Consider the following 7596-nt stretch of genomic DNA (forward strand, 5'->3'; position numbering starts at 1 on the left):
TGGAACAAGGGAACTGAGGTGACAGTTTAAAAAAAAAAGAGTCAATGAAGATGAAGAAATGGAACTAAAATGAGACTGAAAATGTATGGCTGAGGAAATGAATCTGCCCACTAAAGGGACCCCCCCCCCAAGCACTTTACCCAATACATGTATGTTAATACTCACTCACGTCATCAGTGACAAACTGGCAACCTAACAGGTGCCATTTTGCTCGAGGACCCATAATCAGCCCATGTCAACTTGACCCAAGATTGTGGCTCTCTTCGCCTTACGGAATGTGTGGATGGGTGACTTAAACAAATTCATGTTCTTTTTCACTGGGACCCCTGCAAGACACATGGGCTCCAAGAGAGTATTTTGCATTAATATCATCATATGTCTATGTTGTATCCTTTATTTTATAAATTAACACTATGCGAGAGCAAAGAATAAAGAGTGTGGAAGGAGTTTATTTTATTTCTTTAAGCATTCTACAGAATAGAAAATAAAGGTTTGGCCTCTCTTTACGCACAATGGATATGGCAGGGCGTACTGGGATTGCCATTGTGTTGTGGCAAGACATCATCTTCACTGCTCATTACTGTATACTTATTTGTGCAGCCCTGTTCTGGACTGACTCCTGTCAACATTGCAGGGAACAAAAAGGATCATATTTGTTGTCTGATATCATGTCATTACCTATGAAGGGGCACCTTCTGTGTAGTGTAAATACTGTGAAGCTCGTCCCTCACCTCTTGAAATGGCTCAGTGATGCCAGGGTTGGTTTTTGACACATATGAAAGGATTTATACTTTGATCTGTTAAGATGTTGGTAGAAGTGGTTCCTTTACACTGACTCCAGTTTGGCCATTGTTGTATAATGGCTAATGTTATGGTTCAAAAAAGAATGAAATTGTCCAAGATCAGTGTTAAGGACCAGGTTCTACCTTAATCTAGCTGCATCTGGATGCTAATAGCCTAATGCTAGATTATGCCATCACATTTCCCTTTTATAAACTAACCTGTGAAAGGGAGAAGGAAGAATGGCCCTCTATCCTGTGTGGCTTTCCCACTCCCATGTGTTGGGACTGTTTTGAGGGTCGTTGGTTTAATTGGATTTTGGGGTGAATGTGGACCGGGCTTTGACAATTGACAAAATGTATAGAGCGGCTGGTCCATTTTTGGCTTTGTATGCAAGCATCAAGATTTCAAATCTGATGTGGTCAGTTACTTCATACTGCCAATGAAGTGAGCGCAGCAGTGGAGTGACATATGAATTTAGGAAGATTGAAGACCAGTGATGCAGCTGCATTATGGACAAGTTGTAGAGGGCTGATGGCTCTTAGAGGAAGACCAGCAAGTAGCGAGTTGCAGTAGTTTAGCTTTGAGATTACAAAAGACTGCACAATTACCTGGGCAGCTTCCTGTGAAAGAAAGGGCCGAATCCTTCGTATGCTACAAAGGAGAAATCTGCAAGACCAGGTCAGATTTGAAATATGAGTAGAGAATGACAACTGGTTGTCCAAAGTTATGCCCAGGCTACGAGCAGCTTCAGATAGTGATACCAGGGAGTTCTCGATGTACATAAGCTTGGCTTTACTGGGGTTGAGCCTCAAGTGGTGGCTGTCATCCATGACACAATGTCAGTCAAGCATGCTGAGATAAGTCTGGAGACCTGCGTATCGGAGGGTGGGAAAGAAAGAAATAATTGGGTGTCATCAGCATAGCAGTGGTAGGAAAAGCCATGAGAAGATATTACATCACCAAGAGAACAGGTATACAAAGAGAAGAGGGCCTAATACTGAGCCCTGGGGGACACCAGAGGAGAGTCTACATGGATTGGAAGTGGATCCTTTCCATGTTACCTAAATGGACTGAAAACATTTCCATGCAGAGCCAGTCACACCAAGGCTGGAGAGAACAGAGAGGAGAATGTTGTGGTTTACTGTGTCAAAGGCTGCTGAAAGGTCCAGAAGAATCAGGACAGAAGACAGTTTGGCAGCTTTAGCAGCATAAAGATTCGCAGTCACTGCTATGAGGGCTGTTGAATGTGCTGGATTGTAGCCAGACTGATGGGGATCATGCAGCTACTTCTGTGTGAGGAAACCAGATAATGAATTGTAAACTTCTCGTTCAAGGGCTTTTGAGAGGAAAGAGAGAAGTGATACTGGTCTGTAACTGGTTATGTTGGTGCTGTTGAGTGTGGCATTCTTGAGGATTGGTACCACCCTGGTGGTTCTGAATGCAGAATGCAGATCTCTTGAGATCGTCTAGAACAGAGTGGAGGCAATGGGATCCAGCGGACATGTCGGATTGCTGGAAGTCAGGAGTTGAAGAGTTTTTCTGAGCAGAGAGGGGAAAAAGAAGCCAGAGAGTTGGATGTACAGGAATGAACACTGGCTGGAAGAATGGGAACAGAGGAAAAGGACCGGCGGATTGCTGCAATGTTCTCCTCAATGAAGAGGATCAGACAAGGTTCAGACAAGAAGCCTTGAATTAACAGAATCTAAGGCAAAAATAATTAAACTCAGAGCCTACCATACCCAATCAGAGAATGATCCCGGAGAAAAACCCAAAGGACTACAGGCCATCTTTTGCGCCATGCAGTTTACGTTAGCTGTCCTAATTCTCTAGGATCGCTTTCTAAATACAACGCTGCTGTATTGAAGGTGGCCCGCAACCCAGATAACAGTCGGTCAACGATCAATAAAGAATCAAATCTACAAAAAAAAAAAAAAAATGAAGCTGAAGCAGGCGGTTAAATAATGACCTAAACTATGATCTGAAGTAGTATGGTAGAATAGGGTGAACAACGATTGAAAGCTGTATATTCGGTGAGTGATAACCTGTAGAATATTGAGGAAAGGGATCGGGAGTTTGGGACGGCGGGGCGACACAAGGAACATGGGGGAGGAGAAGTGTTGGCATGGGGCGTAGTCGGTGTAGTAGCCACGGTTTGAATGAAGGAGACGGAAATATGTGTTTCTGTGAATAACAGATGAGTAGCTGTTCCCGCAGGCAAAACAGGGGAAAACGGAGTGGAATTGTTTGGTTTAGGGAAGGTGCACGGCCAAAGGAACAGACAAGAAAGTGCGACGAGTACGCCTGTTGTCTAATAGTGAGTGTAAAGAAACGTGGCGTTAAAACTGCTCAAGCGTATAAGAGTGAGGATAAATTATATGCTTAGGTGAAACAATATTATGCATGCCGTAATGGAAAGTAAAGCATACGTTTTATGCTCTCTCCATGATCCTTAACGCTCTTCATTTGGATGGTTTTCCAGCCGAATAGCTCTGATTCGCAAGTGTCTGGGTGATGAATGATAGTATTCACACACGCAGCGGGGCTCAAGGCATTGAACCAACGCATAGTGGAAGAGTTGGGAACGGATCATGGATTTTACATTGCACTGATCTTAAGATGTAACGTATTGCCTTTAAGGATTACTTTCTTTATTTCCATAGAACTGGGCAGTGTTTTGCAAAATTTCACGACGTGGATGTTGAAAAGTGCATTTTATTCCAGTCTGGAAAACCCCTGCGCTTGGATTTTCTTTGTGCCGCAAGGTCCTTAGCATTCGGATGTAGCCCCTCGCAAAGAAAGGCAAGTCGCCTAATTTTTGTAGTCTTTTTTCCCCTCACAGCGAATTGAGGGAACGACGCCTGTCTTCGCTTTGTGTTTTTCACCTTTTAACTTTTGGAGCCAAGTAAAACTCATTTTAAGCGTCGCATTGTCCTGTCCGCGTCGCTGTGCTCTAAGCCTGCAGTAATTTAATAGTTCTTGGCGTATTGGTGGATAGGGTTATTGGAATACGGTGAACTCGGTGCTGACATGCAAACAAAATGGAACCGGATTGATGAACCCTGCTGGGTATTCTTTCATTTCCTTTGTGTGGAGTCTCGTCAAATTGTTTCTTAAACCCAAATACTTGATTTCAATAAAATAATTCTTAATGTTTCCACTCATTTCACTTGTTTATTGTTTTGGTGGCTTGAAGTGCATGTTTTAATGTATGCTTACAGCAGTAATCTTTGTATCAGTAGACGCAAACTGTTTCCACCATACCTTATTGCAGTCTTCATTGGAAAATGGGTTTGGCTACGATTTAATCCTTAGCTCGCCTAACTCCAGTAAACGCGAGAGAGAACCGATACTGTGTGTCAAGCAGCGACTTAAGTTGTTGCAAAAGCTGGGATGTAGATAGTCCTGGTTATGTATTTACAATCGAACACCAACTTAAACTTTTCTTAAATGTAGGTGCGGCGTAAACTGCCTTAGATTCATGGATATTTTGATTACTGTACCAAACTTGGTCCAGTCCCAGCATTCGAGCTTTTCAATGAAGGCCTCTAAGCCTCGGCCTGTCTTTGCGTGGGTGTTGGGGGCGCCCTGAGTACCTCCCCTGCAATTCTTGTCCACTGTTACTCTGAGGCATTTAGGCCTTACCCTGTGCAGACAATGATCCGCTGAGCTGGTTACGTCGCTTGGCGACAAGTAATTTGAGATCACTGTTGATGGTTTACACCTACCTACAAAATGACAATGGGTCAAAAAAAAAAAATGCATTGTTTCCAAACCACAGAATAATGCAAAGAAAACACATTCATGGTACTAATGTTTTAACTTAGGATTAGTTAAGAAATCAGTATTTGGTGGAATATCTCAGATTTTGATTGCAGCTTGTTCATGCATCTTCAGGTGTTCTCCACCAGTCTTTCACACTGCTTGTTAAATAAGCTTTGATTACCTAATCAGAATCTCATTAAATACAAAGAGCTGTACATGTGGTGGAATTCAACAGACTGTGGAATTGAAATCATTGCCAAATGCAGAGATACTGATTGGGACTGATCTCTTAATTTTCTTCGAGAGTTATGTTTTTATATATGAGTTTTTATTCTAACCTTTATTATAAAATGCATGGGGTTATGGTCCCATTCTATTCTGTTCAAACGTAGGCCTACTGTTTTTACAATTCCTGTGAGAAGCGTGTGTGTGTGAGAGAATCCAAGAGCCCCTATTTGAGATTGATGCGTGGCATGTGTTGGGAGTCTGCCCTCGACAAATGGTATCCTTGACTGTATTACCAGTTTTGTAAACAATCCCTGACAAGTGGGTGAGTAAGAAGTGCATGCACACAGACACAGCAGAAAGAGGAGGTCTGTGTTTTTGGCTTCCTAATCAGGAAAGCTTGCGTTCCCTTCATATACAGCCAATCAGAGAGAAGGGGACAGACATTTAGAAATAGAAAGTGAGGAAAGTTGTGGTTCTTCATTAAAGGAATTGGATTAAGAGTCACTATTCTTAAGAATGTGTTTAGTACCTACTCAGGCACACACAACAGCTTCTTCAATGACAGTTGCTGCTGTTATTTTAGAGCTGACCACACACACAGACCCAGGTAAACATACGAACAGCTCACTGACATATTTTTGCTCTCCCCAGAAATAGGGTTGTGTGGTTAAAGGTCATGTAACCATAGAAACCTAGCCCCCACACTGTTCACTGCTCCTGTACCCTCTTATTCATTCCTTTGGTAAGAGCCAAGCTTGGTAACCCTGGAGATGATGGGAGATGGCTGGTGTGTGTGTGTGTGTGTGTGTGTGTGTGTGTGTGTGTGTGTGTGTGTGTGTGTGTGTGTGTGTGTGTGAGAGTGATGAGACCTTGTGGTGAGTGTGAGAATTGTGAAAGTACCGATTCACAAAGTTGTTGAACGATGAGCCTGTTTTTGTAAATTGCTTCCTTAGGGTGAAAAACATTTAATACCTTGAAGGTGAAGTGGTGTGTAATGCTATTTTCTGGTTTGTTCATTATTCTTGCACAGTTCAATTAATAGATGAAGACTACAACCTTTGTTTCAATTTTCAGTGTGTATTCAAGATGTTCATTTTCAAAATGTGACTCAATTTTATACTATCACTGTTCTGGGACATTAATGGATTCATTGAAATATATAAAAACAGATCTTTATAGATCTCTACATATTATGGTGTTGCTCTGATTTTATATGCACTTGTTCATTCTGAATGAGAACAGATTGTAGTGAAATTGTGGGCACTTGTAGCTCACCTTTAAGAGCAGATAGAGCTTTGTGCTGACACCACCAGTCTTTGGTTTGATTAACAGGGAGCGTGTTCACTCTGAGATGTGTTGCTCTGGATTATGGTATTTGCTTTAAAGGTATACTTATTACTCTTCCTCCCTCAGGTTAGTCCTCCTCCTCCTCTTCAGCCTTCAAAATAGATTCTCTCAGGAGTAAGGTTGAACTGCTGCAGCTGCCGCTGGCTCTATCCTCTAAATCTATCTCAGAGCGCAAAACTCAACTGGGCATAGCAACAAAATGTTCCAGGAGGCGGAGCTGGGGTCCACAAACCCCGCCCACTGGCCCCAGACATGGACAACGAGTCACAGTACTCGGGCTACTCCTACAAGTCCTCCCATTCCCGTAGCTCTCGCAAGCACAGGTGCGTATGCCATTTCCCGACATTCTTCCCTTTTGCCTAAATGTGGGTGGGCATTGATGTTTTGTCTAGAACATACAAATGTGAATGTACACTACTGCAAACACTGAGGGTACCACCGTATCGTTATTTAACGATTATCCATTTTATGTTGCTTTATGTACCAACTTGGAGTATACTGTGTATATAAATGTTTATATACATCTGTGTGCGCATGCGTGTGTGGTGGTGTTTCAGGGATCGGAGAGACAGGCACCGCTCTAAGAGCAGGGACAGCAGAGGGGACAAATCGGTCACTATCCAGGCTCCTGGAGAGGCCCTGCTGGACACAGAGTCCACACGTGGAGATGATCGAGTCCATGTTTTCACTTCATACCTCCTCCAGCCTGGAAAACCATTCCACTATAGCTTCAGACCATAAAAAGTCTATAGTGCTTCAAAATATGAATGATTGACTTTTTTTTTTTTTTTTACTGAAATGTTGGACTGGGCATCTCATGTCTCCTCATGCAGTGTCAGAAATTTTGCTCTAAAATCTCGCAGTACACATATACGCAACACGCGTATAAAAACAACCAATAGGGAACAGCCTGCCATAGCTCACATGCCAACTACAAATAACAGTGGTATAGCAAAATGAGCATGAAGTATGTGGGACACAAAAATATTTTGTGCAGTTGTGGCAGCAGATAGAATGCCTTTTTGATGTCACATTTTTGTGACAAAAGCACAATATCTTAATGATCTAGCATGATAGTTTCCAGAAAATCTGTATCATGTAGTCCGATATTGAGAACAACTATCGATGGAGCACTGTGCCATGGAGTTTGGTCAAGGTTTCAGATGCATCGTCTTGTACAGTTTGAAATGCAAAACAATGTTTAAGACTGCTGGAATTGCACAGTGCAAAGGCAGGTTGGGGTGAGTACCAATGTTAGCTGGCATGCTTTTGTTGTAGACTTGATGGCCGATTCATTGTCTTTTTTCCAAGTCAAGCTTCCACACATTCACACTTGACACTGTAACCTCATCAGCATGGTATGTTACTCTACAAGTCAAGTTTTCAGAACCAACTGATGGTGAATGACATCTCAAAACTATTCTTGAACGTACTTTTTCAGATTTGAATTCCTTACTGAGAAGTTTGAAAGAACTT

General features: G+C 42.4%; 1 long non-coding RNA gene across 1 annotated transcript; it reads left to right on the forward strand.

Moving 5' to 3' along the window:
• The first annotated feature begins 2478 nt into the window (after nucleotides 1–2478).
• LOC145656487 (uncharacterized) lies at nucleotides 2479–7023 on the forward strand. Its single transcript, XR_014122157.1, has 3 exons — nucleotides 2479–3097; nucleotides 6187–6443; nucleotides 6678–7023. It is a non-coding gene; the product is annotated as an uncharacterized LOC145656487 (long non-coding RNA).
• The last annotated feature ends 573 nt before the right edge of the window (nucleotides 7024–7596 follow it).

Source organism: Electrophorus electricus, unplaced genomic scaffold (assembly GCF_041902795.1).
Source record: "Electrophorus electricus isolate QZ-2024a unplaced genomic scaffold, ASM4190279v1 Scaffold67, whole genome shotgun sequence".
Lineage (NCBI taxonomy): Eukaryota > Metazoa > Chordata > Actinopteri > Gymnotiformes > Gymnotidae > Electrophorus > Electrophorus electricus.